Raw genomic sequence first — 13,044 nt, forward strand, 5'->3', positions numbered from 1 at the left:
AAAATAAAGGAAAAGGTTCGGCTTACCATAAATTATTCCCACCACATCACCAAAATAATAAGGCAGCAGAGAGGAGGAGGTGGAAAGGAGAAGAAATGCAGGATATGCCAGTTCATCAATCAGTCACACTGGAAAAAGAGCTGCCTAACAGGCATTTTAATAATATTTTAAAGTGGGGCCGGGGTTGTGGCTCAGCGGTAGAGTACTTACCTCGCACGGGTAAGGAAGGCCCTGGGCTCGATCCTCAGCACCACATAAAAATAAATAAATAAAATAAAGGTATTGTGTCCAACTTCAACTAAAAGAAATGGATATTAAAAATAACAGTAATAATATTGTAAACTATCAAACCTCAAATTTTTTTTAATTCCAAAAAAAAAAAAAATAAGAGATCCTTTACTTGTTCATTATCATTTATCATCTGCCTCTGCCCTCCCCTGTCCATCCACAAGTGCAGAGAGGGTGTGGTTCTGCTTTGTGTACTCGGGTCCCCAATTCTCACAGTCACCAAGACAGATGTTATAGATGGTGAACGGTCCTCTCTATCCAGGGATTCTGCACCACAAGCCACCAACCTGTGAAACCACTGTGAGATAGGGTGGAATCCCACGACCCACATCAGCACAAGAGTCCATTTAGGTCTTTACAATGTTAGTATGTTTTCATTTTTGCATGGAGGCCAGAGGGGGTTGTTTTAATTTTGCCTTTAAAAGTTGAAAGCCCTACTGACAGGAATTTCTCTCTCATTAATTCTGATTCCTAAATGTCCAGTTCTGGAGACCCTGTGTTCTCTATAATCACATTTAATGTGACTGCTACTATTTGTTTTTTGAAAGATGTATTTCATTAGATTTATTATCACACATTCAAAACTTTTAGCCTGATTTTGACAACCCTTGGATTCTTAAGACAGACTTCGAAATTGGCAAAGAAAAAAGCATCTCTCATTTCCAGTTGTTGATCATGTAAGTACTGAAGAGTGGAGACCTAAAATCTCAGAACTCTGAACTGAGCCCCTGACCCTGCACAAACCATCTGAACTGTGGTGTTTCCCATAATTCTCTGTGTACTTATAAATACAACTGAAAGATGATTAGTTTCTCCACCAGGCACAGATGAAGAAGGGGAGCAAGAACTTCTTCATTAAGCACCAGGGGAAAAAATGATGAGTTGGAGCTCCTCTACTCTGTAGTACCTGCTTACTTATTAGTAGCTATAACATGTATAAACGTAAGACTGTAGGGGCAGGGCAGGAGGGAGCAGGTAGGAACTACCAGCCCTGCTAATTAAGGTTCAGAAGGATGCACTAAACAATAATCAAATAATGAATGAATGAATGATTCTGTTCACATGAAACACAACATTCAAATAAAGGAAATCAAATGATAAAAAAGAATTATTTGATCCAATAGCAAATACTGAGTCCCTTAAAGCTCGATAAATAAAGATTTTTTTCTAAAAATTGAAGGGCAATGAAAGAGAAAGGAAAATAAAAATGAAAGTGACAGAGGAAGTAGGACTTATCTGGTTATTTAAAAGTAACTCATTTATTGCAACAATATTCATAATAGCTAAAAATAATGGAAGTCACAAAAGAAGATTAGTCAACCAAACTGTGGTACTTCATACAATAGAATACTACAGTTCTCTTGAAAATAATGTAAAGGAATTTTTTTACAGCACAGAATATCTTTTCAGTATATTAGTAAGTGGAAGAAAAAGTTTACAAATGAGCAAACCTTGTGTGTTAAGTACAGATGCGCATTCTCTCTCTCTCTCTCTCTCTCTCTCTCTCTCTCTCTCTCTCTCTGTTTCTCTCTTTCTCTCTCTCTCTCTCTCAAGGAGTCCCTGACTTATATGGACGAATGATTTTCCAACCCATGAAGGTTGTGATAGGGCTGAGACAGATAACCAGCTGACCTTGAATCACCCTGGGTGGTCTCAATGGGCTCAATGTCATAACATAATTTCTTAAAACACAGAGAAGAGGATCACAAAAGATGTCACAGGAGAAGGACTGGCTGCGGCTACTGGTTCTGAAGACAGGGGAAGGAGGCCAAAGGAGAAGGAATGCAGCCATCCAGGAAAACAGGGGCCTCAGTCCTACAACCACAAGGAATTGTACCCAGAGCAGAAAATGAATTCTCCCCCAGAGTCCCCAGAAAGGGGCTCAGCCTGCCTACAGCTGGATTTTGGGCCAGGGAAACCCTGACTTCTTTGATCCAAACTCAATGTAATGAAGCAACTAACAAGATGGGGGAAGGAGGGAGATCAATGCAGCCATTCACTTCCTTTAGGTGTGTCTGGAAGACACAGAACTGGAAGGTGACAAATGAAGGATGGGTTAAGCCACTGTGTGTTGATCATTTGTTGTGGCAGTGAGAGACGACTACCAGGGCTGGGAAGGATTTGGAAACAGGGAAGTCACTTCCCAGAGAAGAATCAAGAGTAGAAATATTCACACTTGGAGAGACCACATAGGAGCAAAAGTTAATAGAGGGAAAGAGCAAAAATTAATAGTAGGAAGGTTCAGATTTGAGGTGGCCAGAGGTGCAGACCTGGGTGAAAGGGAGGTCCAGCAAGATGGAGCAGGTGCACGAGAGCTCTGCTGTGCCTGGGAAGGGCTCAGGAGGAGGTTGCCTCCTGCCAGTGAAGTAGAAGGTTGTCACAAAGCAGACAAAGGGCTTTCCCTGGGTCAAGTAGTTGGAAAAAGTGATAGAGAAGTTTATGAAAGATTTGAAACAGCCCTTCATGGGAATGCATAGTCTAGGAGGCTAAGAGCCAACAGCACTGATTGGCCCAGAAGCCAGGGGATGGGATGGTCCTCATCAATTGACACAGATTGGTAAAAATCCATGGGGAACCTGCATACTCATAATCTCTGGGGGAAAATGATAAGCTAGTCCTAAAGCTCACTCATCCTCAGTCTTACTGTTCCTGTTAAGCAACTGGGGATGGAATGGCTGAAACTGTCTCACCACTCCTTCAGAATGAGAGCCTGTGTTCTTCAAACTTACTGGGCCGCACACAGGCAGTGTGTGTGTCATGGCACAGAGTTGGCCTTGCGCTAGACACGGCTGAAGGAAGTGAATGACTGCATTGAGTCCCCCCCCCCACACCTTGTTTGTTGCTTCGTTACATGGAATTTGGATCAAAGCTTACCTTTAATATAAATAAAAGTCGATCTGCTGAAATATTATGAAAAAGATCATTAAATCCCAGAAAAGGAGCCATTCCTCCAACCTCAAGTTTTTCTGATAAACTGCCAAGAGCACTTTGTTTGGATTAGAATTAAGGATCTGCCAAGTTGGAAACTGGAAAACTCAATCTCAAAAGATTTTTTTATAAATTTAATGTAAGATTTTTAGGCAGCTCTTCTCATATACTCACTGTAGCCAAAAGTCTTTTCTACACAAAGATTCTGTGAATTTCCAAGCCAGTTATTTTTCACAAAGTTGAAGGCCAAAAGGAAAAGGAGACAGGCCCAAAGTAACCTTATTTCCTTGATGTAATTTTGGCGACTGTGGAGTTCTAGAATGAGGTGCCTGGTGGGGCAATAAAATTATAGTGATGGAGTTGTTCTCAGAGTCCAGTCTAGAACAGGACAAGCCTGCATCGTATCTAGTGCACCTTGCATCAGAGTGAAGCAGGAGAGGCCACTACAGCCCTGCTGGGACAGCTCTGATGAAGAGCAGTGGAGATCTACATGGTGGGGACTCTGTGGTTGGAATGGGCCAGGAGTCAGCATTTGCCAAGCACTTTGCCAAATGCTGAGATTCTCAACAGCCACAGGAAGCAGGTCACACTATATCCCCTTTGAGTAGCTGAGGAAGCCCCAAGTACAGCAGATGGTGGCTCCCAGCCACCCAGTGTAAATAAACCTCCGTCCAGTCTTGGTGCCATTGACCTTCTGCATCTCTTCAATCACATCACTCCCTGTCTGAAATCACTGAGTGTATTTATTCTCCGCTTGGCTCCCAGAGGATGCTCAAGAAGTATGTAGACAGCGGTTGAACCAACTTGCCCGATGCCCGCAGCTGCCACTGCTGGGGCCAGAATCTGAGTTCAGCTCCATCCAATTGCAAAGATAACCACGTAGTCAGAGATTTTCCATTAAAATAATAATAATACCATACTGACTGGTGACATAATATGATGTCTGGGATACACTCCCAAATGAGATAAGGCAGGGCACCAAGATTAAAGGAAATAACCCCAGGAAGTCAGGAAGTGGGTATGAGGGGCTCTGCCTCCCTCTCCAATCTACCTCTATGTAGGCTTGAAAGTTTCCATAATAAAACTTGAATTTAAAAAGTACAGAGAACTTCAACACCTTATTTTTAAATTTCTGTTCTCCTACTATAATCTTTGCTATTGCCAGCCTAAGTTTCATTCTCCTTCTCATCCTGTGCTTCTAAGCAATCTCTAATTCCCTCCCTGCCCTTTTCTCCCCATTTTTCTGACTAATGTCAGAAAAACTTTATTTTTCCCTAAATACTATTATATATAAAATACTGCCATATTCTCAACTCTGTCCATTAACCAAAGAAGCAGGAATTTCATTCTAAAACTGTATATATGCAAATCAGTAAGTCTGTGTAGCGGCTTAATACATTTAACGGTTTTAAGTAAAATTTAAAATTCATCGATGGAAAAAAAATTCAACACAGGACACATCTGACTCATTGTTATTTTAAACTATTATACATAACTTATGTCAGTATTCACTAAATGTGCTCCTAAGGTTACTGAGCAACTTCTGTAACAAAGCAATTACAAGAAATAATACTGGAGGGGAGGGGAGGGGAAGATGGGATGGAAGGGCAGCAGAATAGACACTAGTGTTGCTGTATGTATATACGTGTCTGTATAACCAATGTGACTCTGCAACCTGTACACGCAGAAAAATGAGAAATTATACCCCATTTGATTCAAATGTACGATGTGTCAAGATCATTGTATTGTCATGTGCAACTAATAAAAAATTTAAAAAAAGAAATAATACTGGCCAAAAAAAATTTTATAATAACAACAACAAATAACAGGGAAATTCAGTTTTCCTCTCATTCTTCTTATTCCACTATCTTTTTAACAGTGTCACTGAGTCAAATGGTCTAGGTTCCTAAATGTATTTCCAGTCTCTGATTCTTCTTTATCACCTGAACCCAAATGGTGTTGGAACAGAACAGAGTCTAGCCCCAGGAGAGCTCCAGCTAAGCCCTCCACATGAGCTCCAGGTGTGCCCAGGTGAGATGTTCACTCTCACCCTCCCTTGCATCTCAGACAGCTTTGGAAAAACCATCTGACCAGTGGGATACATGTGAAAGTTCATTTGTGCTCTAGGGAATTTTTTACATTTCCTTTTGAAAGCAGACAGAAGTCCATCCACCAACATACACACACACACACACACACACACTTCTACTCCTCTTGATGTGATGACTAGAGCTAGTGCAACCATCTTGCAACCTTAAAGATGGAATCCAAGACAGGATGAGAGAATGTAAAGAAGAAAGAGACTTGGACATGTAATGGTATCACAGTGCGTCTGAATCAGTAGTGCCAGCAACCACCTAATTCTGGTCATCTGTATCCTTTAAGCACTGGCTTGTACTGCTTGTAGCCAAATATATTCCAAAGTGATAAAATCGTTTTTGCTGAAAATCTTCAACTGCAAAAATGATTTGAAGATGAGAGGAGAGGATAAAGTAGGTAGGCTTTATGAGATCTTATGCAAGGTCATAATTTCCCCGACTTATGGAATTTACCCAGTGGCTTCAGATAACCTAGAGATGTTTAAAAATGCATCAACTTTGATTCCCTCAAAGGATATTTCATTCAGTAAAATGCACACAATCTAACAGTGGATGATACGAGGCATTAGATACCTTACCATAAATAAAATCACCTATTTTGAAATAAAATGCACACAAAGTCTTTATCGGATTCTCATCGTAAGCCTTATTTGGCTTCATGACCTCCCCAGAGAACTCCAAGCCGGCCATCTCTTCTGCTCTACCGTTCACCGTTCCTTTTTTGAGGTTGTCTTCTATCTTCTCACTCTGATTCCTCTCCACTCCCACTTCCTCTCCGATTCCAAATTCCCTCCTCCAGAAACAACAGTGGGACTTGATGCCCATTCTCTATCTGCTATGAGACCTTCCCTTGAGCAACAAACGTTCACGTAGCACGTATGAGGTGCTACCATGGGCAGTGTGGAGTGCTGTCCTAGAACATTGCAGATTTGTTTCTAAACACATCTCAGTGCAACTATTCTTGCACTTCATACTGTGTTCATGCGGCGGACACTGATGTACATGAAAAAAATCACAACTTTTTTAACTGTTTCAAAACCTGATACTTCAGACTTGTGACTGCGAATGAATAATGGGCCAGTAACCTTCAGATGTTTTATGTGAGTGACAAGCCTAATCTAGAGGAAGGTATAAATGGTTCCCAGTGTTTTAAATGTCCTAATAAGAAAAAGGTATATTCAAAAATTTGGGTTCTTTCAGAGGGTATCAGCAACTTAGAAAGCCAAGTATGTGTTTGTGTGTGTGTGTGTGTCTCACACACACCCAAACACACAGATATGTATGTGCAAAAGTTATGGAAATCTTAAAAATTAAAAGAATTTAAAAATTCTACAAATTGTAGAATCTTAAACTTGAAGCAACCATAGAGATGAAAGTCCAGTCCTATCCTTTGACAGAACAGGAAACAGGATCCCCAGGAGATTCAGTGATTTGGTTATAAAGGTAGCAAATGTGTTAGGCTCAATTATTTCCCTCAGAGAGGAGACTGGCTACAACAGAAGCTAATTCAATTAGATAGTATAATAGGAGTCATTAAATCACGGCTGAAAAAGAACTCTGGCACTGTGTTGGAAAGCGACAGTTTTCAGGAAAGAATTCAATCTGTTACTGGGAGGGGGGCATGGTGCAGTAGTTGGTGTGAACCCTGGGAAGAACGGGAGTCAACTGAGTTGGTATCAGTTATTGCTACTATAGCAAAAGCAGTTAAGGAAGTACTTGTAATTTTTTTTCTTACAATGGAATATGTCCTACTTTAAAACTCCGCTTAGGATGGGAAAAAGAATTCTGCTGCAACAGTATGACTAAATAGTCCTTGAATCTAGGAAGCAAATCAAGATGAGAAAATAGTAAAGGATTTATGGGGAAAGTGAGTTCCAGAGTCAAGGCTAGCCAGGTGTGGAGGCTCACTCCTGTAATCCCAGTAACCTAGGAGGCTGAGGCAGGAGGATCACAAATTTGAGGCCCACCTAGGCAATCTAAAGAGACCCTCAGCAACTTAGAGAGACTCTATCTCAAAATAAAAATAAAAAGGACCGGGGGTGTAGCTCAGTTGTAAGCAACCCTGGAGTCAATCCTCAGCACCAAAAAAGAAAGAAAGAAAAGAAAAAAAGTCAAAGCTAATGATGGATTCCCAATTTGTCTCCAGGTGGCATTTCTTCAAATTGTCCTCCATGTGGTCCTAATTGCTTTGCCTTGTAAGTGTGACATCTATAATGTACCCTCCACAGAGTTTCTCAGAGTGGCACTTTTAGATCTCTAAGGAGTCTACGGATGAACCATAGTCCCACTGTGTTCTCTGGGGAAAGGGGCACCTCATTTTCATCAGACTCTCAAAGAAGTCTCTGACCCTAGAAAAGTTAAGGATTCTTTTAATAAATTTGTGACTCTGAACTTACTTCGTGGGTAAGAGGAGCGCAGTCAGCACATACAGGAGGCCCATGGATGACTGGGCTTCTCACAGCTTCTTTCCCAGGGTGACCAATAATTTATGCCAATCAAGTAGAAAAGGCGAACGAATTCCACTGATTTTATTACCTTTTCCTAAGGGTAGGGCAAAAAGGTGAAAAATTAAGTTGTCAACAGGTGCAATTTTGTACTTACTTGTAAGAGAGCAAAAATATAGACAAAATGGAGCGTAGAAGATGCAGATAAGATCACTATTTTATCCAGCGCCTGCAAACTCCTCACAGTGCCGTTCCTCGGCTGGGCCACTGTTGCCTAGGGTGATGTGGGAAAACTTGTGGGAACCATGATTAATGGTTCTCACTTATCTCCTATTAAAATGCCTGGCGGCCTTTGAATATAGGTGCCCGAGCATTTTAAATTTATTAATTTATTTTTATTAGAATCAGTGCATCCTGACATTAAATTGCTTTAGCACTTTGCAAAAAAAAAAAAAATCTGTAAAACTAATTTATGAAGTAAGTTTTTCTGGCTATGCATGGCCTGGACATTTTCTTATAAAAGATTCAGCTTTGTTTTTCAGTCAGAGCTTCTGTTTTTCCACATACCTAAAGGAATCCTTTCTCAACTGGCAAATTCCTTCTTCCTCCCTCACTTACAATACCTCTAGATGGGTGTGGTATTACTCAGCATTCTGCCATCTGCAGTTCACAGAGAAAGACTGTATTTGACTTTAGGATGAAAAGGGTGTCTTTCATACTTCTGTTTAACCTTTGAAAGGGCAATTGCAAAAATACAATGAATAACGAGTAAAATTGAGTAATCCAGCCAACATCTCTGGAGCTCCTACAAGGTACCAAGAACCGGGAACAGCAGTAATAAATCGTGAGAAGAGCAACTTTTTGTCAGGGGTCCTCCAAGCCACACTGGGCAATTGTTCTTTTTTTTTTTTTTTAAAGAGAGAGAGAAAAATTTTTTTTAATATTTATTTTTTAGTTTTCGGTGGACGCAAAATCTTTATTTTATTTTTATGTGGTGCTGAGGATCAAACCCAGCACCCCACGCATGCCAGGCGAGTGCGCTACCGCTTGAGCCACATCCCCAGCCTTGGGCAATGCGTTCTTAGCATCAACCTTATGTTTTAATCCTCGCTGTGATCCTATAAGATAGGTACTATTGTTAAGCCTCATTTTACGGATGGGAAAATGGAGGAAGAAAGGGTGAAATCTATTGTCCTATGCGTTGCAGTGAAAAATTAATAAAGCTGGGACTCAAGTTCAAATGATCCTAGGTAAAGCCTGTGTGTTTAAACACCATTGCTGTCTTCCTCTGGGAATAGCATAAAAATCTAGACAATGGAGCTACACACACACACACACACACACACACACACACAAACACACACATACACACTTTTAAACTTTCTTAAGTTTTCTCACTTTGGGGGGAAACCTAATATCTAAACCATAACAATAGTTCTTTTCTGTTTTCAAGAGAGTAACCCAGTATTATGGAGAGAACTTTATCACCACTTCATGTTTCATAGTTTTAAAAAGTAATATAGTATAGGAGGAAAGCAAACTATAAGCTCTAGCATTTTTTTCTCTACATAGTATACATCATATGACTTTCAAATCCATATTTATTAAATAATGTTTCAAAGTAATATCTGGAATCTTGATAACCATTCATATAAATTCTGGTAGACTCTTTTTTAATAGTTAGAAGGCATAAGGTTTAGGTAATACATCTTCTACTGCCAAATTTTCATTGAGGGCAGAAAAGAGGTAAGAATACAAAAATTCATAGAGGAGACTTTTTAAGAAAGAAGCAACTTCATTCAAAAACTAGTCTGTCTGTTTGTCTGTGTTTTCCTCCCTTATCCCCAGCCACTCTAGTAGATTTTTCACCCAAGATGTGTGTGGAGGTGGCAGAGAAGATGAGCACAGGACACACATGCATCTCCATGTCGTTGAGCAAGGCGGCCAACAGTGGCCTATGTGCCACTCACCACTCCTGAGCGTTGGCCACACGCCACAGGGAAGTGCCAGGCCATTTCACCAATAAAAGGAGCCTGCCAGGTTGTCCGGCTGATAAGAGAAGAGTACACACCATCTCTTTCAACAGGAAACTTGTTGTGACAAGGTTTTTGGCCCATGTTCACTAAACAATGGTGCTTAAAGATCCAAAAGAAATGTTTGCATGCATTTCCATTTCTCTGAGATTTTCTGAATGCATCTTCCAAGGCTGGTGCACCCCGTGTGCTGACAGGAACCAACCGATTACCCCAGGCAGAAGAGGAGGCTACAAAATAGTGGGATTCCAGCCCCAGGCTGTGGGCTTGCAGACAATTTCCTTATTGCCACAATCTAAGAAGTCTCATTCTACAGAAGTTTCTATGCCCTAAAGCTTTGTGTCCATGGGGTCTTTGACCTAAAATCTGATATCCCTTAAGGAATTGTAGAATATAGTTCTGAAAGATTGTTTATCCAGGAAATTGAATATGAGAGATAATTACAAAATGGTTTATAAAAGACTTTTGTTGGTGATAATTCAATATGTTAATCATGACTCCATCATAACTTTAAAGGCATTTGCTATAAATGTGAGGCACTGGGTGAAGTGACCAATCAGCTGTAAATTATGGTTGGTGAGGTCACTCACACCAACCCAGAGTAGATCACAGTGGGATCCATGGGAGGGTTCATCTGACAAAGATCTCATATATTTCAAGGAACAAAGACTATTATTACTGAGATTATATTCAAGAGAAGCAGGCCAAAGAGACATTTGGGACGGAAAGGTACAGTGAGAATAGCAAGGTCACACTCATGGACATCTTCACAAACCTACATCATTTTCAGTACATATCATTTGGGATTTTTTGCAACTCAAATTCTCTGGAGGGTGAAAAAAAAAGAAAAGACAAGAATGTTTTGGTTTACATAACTGAAAAGACCTGGAAAAAACTTCAGGCAGGACTGGATTTAGTTGCTGATATGATGTTACCAGGATCCTGACTCCATTACTCCCAGCTCATCTGTCCCTTTTGGGCTCTATTCTCGGGGTGCCTGTCTCCTTTGGGGGTGGTCAAGACAGCTTCCAGCCAACCTCCTACCTATCACCCAGGAGGAAGAGGTTGTCTTGCCAGGGCTGCAAGAAAGTAGGGGCTGGATCTCACATTGGCTCATTTTGGGTCATGTGACCAACACAGAGCCAATGGCTCTGGCTTTGTCATACCATGTTTTCATTGGCTGGGTCTGAATCACACAGTATCCATGCAACGGGATTAATCTCACTTCAACCTGATGGATTAACTATGGCTGCCAGCATATCATCCTTAAAGAAGGGCAGAAGGACTCCATGTCCCTGGAACACTCCTTTAGTTCCCAGGAACCTCGCCAAGCCCAGGGAACGAGGAGAGCCGGGCCAGGAATGCCCACTTAGAGCACTGACTTTCTCTCATAGCTGCTGGGAACCAGGACCCTTTGGAGTTATCTGTGAAGTGTTGCCTCTTGCATGGAAACCAGAACACTTGCTCCTCAGCACACTGGTCCTACAAGCAAACTGAGCAAATCAAGAAGCTAATGCTGGGGATGACCCTGCTTTTGAACCTAACGTGGAAAACAACAGCCACTAATGTAGGGCTGAAGGCACCGTGAAGGGGCCCATGTCACTTGTCCGGCTGGCCAGCACTGGAAAAACCACCGTGAGCAACCCAGGTGCTATCTGTTTTGCTTATCACCAGACCTTCCCTGTAAGCACTTCTCAGTAAGCCTATACCGTGTGTGCACTTCTCCGGATATTTCCAGTCCCACTGCTATGGCACAACAGGGCTGTGAACCTGACAGCTGCCATAACAAAGTATCCCAAACCAAGATGGCTTAAAAAACAAAAATGCACTTTCTCCCAGTTCTGGAATCTACTAGGAAGTGTCATTAGGGTTGGATTTTTTTTTTTTTCTGAGGGCTCAGTCCTGGGCTGGTGCATGATAGAGGTCTTGGGTCCTCACATTACCTTCACTATGTGTGTGTGTCCTAATCTCCTCTTCTTATAAGGACACCAGTCATTTCGGGGCCCACCCTGATGGTCTCCCTGTAACACCATCACCTCTTTCAAAGCTCCATCTCCACCTACATCACATTCTGAGATTCTAAGGATTAGGACTTCAACATGTGAACTTTGGAAGGGGAGCATAATTCTGACTTTTAAGTTTAATTTTTTAAAAAATATTAGGATGCTGTTAGCAGAACACTTGAAGTTAATGTCACACCGGCAAAGCCAATAAGACCTGCCATACATTTTCAGTTTCTGCAGATGCTGTGCCTTCAGATTCTTCAGTGAGTTTGGGGCTGTCCTGCCTGAGGTGATACTTCTAGTCCCTCAAGAATGCCTGTATGTGGAAAGGTAGCACCTTTTGTTGACAGTGCTGTAAAGGAATTTTAATGCTTCCAAACTATATTCCTTAAGTGTGTTCCACTAAACATTAGCTTCAATTGAGATCTAAATAGATGAAAAAAAAAGGGTTATGTGGTGAAAGAAATGTTCATGTTTTGTTTTGTTTGGAAACGCTCAAATTAGACAAGTTTCTAGACCACAGGACTTTCCAAAGCCTTTTAATATGTTAATAATTTTTGTGGATCCCCAAGAATGAGCGTGTAATCTGAGGTATGTGCCATTCTTTTAAGCACACATTAGGGAAGGCTTCACTATAAAATCGCCATCCATATATAAGGTGACATAAAACTAAGTTTTGATGGGGTGGTGGAGGCAGGGGGAAAAAATGACTAAACATTGCAACTGGTGAAAACTAGCTTCTGCCAATTCTGGAGAGCTCTGGTCACATCTGGTACTGAAGGTTTGTGTCTCTCCAAACTTCCTATGTTGAAATCCTAACCTTAATGTGATGGTATTTGAAAGCAGGGCTTTGGGAAGTGATTAGGTCATGCAGAAACTCTCCTGGATGGGATCAGTGTCCTTCTAAAGGAATTCCTGAGAGCTGCCTCACCCCTTGTTCTATGTGAGGGCACAGCAAGAAAGTGCCATCTGTGAACCAGAAAGCAAACCCTCACCAGAGCCCACCAGCAACTTGATCTTGATTTACCAGCTCCAGAACTATGAGCTAAAAAAGAAAAAAAAAATTCTGGTGAGTACAAATCACCCAGTCTATGGTATTCCCTTATGTAACCCAAATGGATAAATGGATGACATACTAACCAGCTCAACTCAAGGAAAAGGCCAACTGAGGCTAGCCATAGAGGAGAATTAAGAGAAGAAATCAGGATAGAAGGGGAATAAAGGAGAAGTCACAGTCCAAAACACCAAA

Source organism: Marmota monax, unplaced genomic scaffold (assembly GCF_021218885.2).
Source record: "Marmota monax isolate L192 unplaced genomic scaffold, Marmota_monax_Labrador192_F-V1.1 WCK01_AAM20220418_F8-fsc00029, whole genome shotgun sequence".
Lineage (NCBI taxonomy): Eukaryota > Metazoa > Chordata > Mammalia > Rodentia > Sciuridae > Marmota > Marmota monax.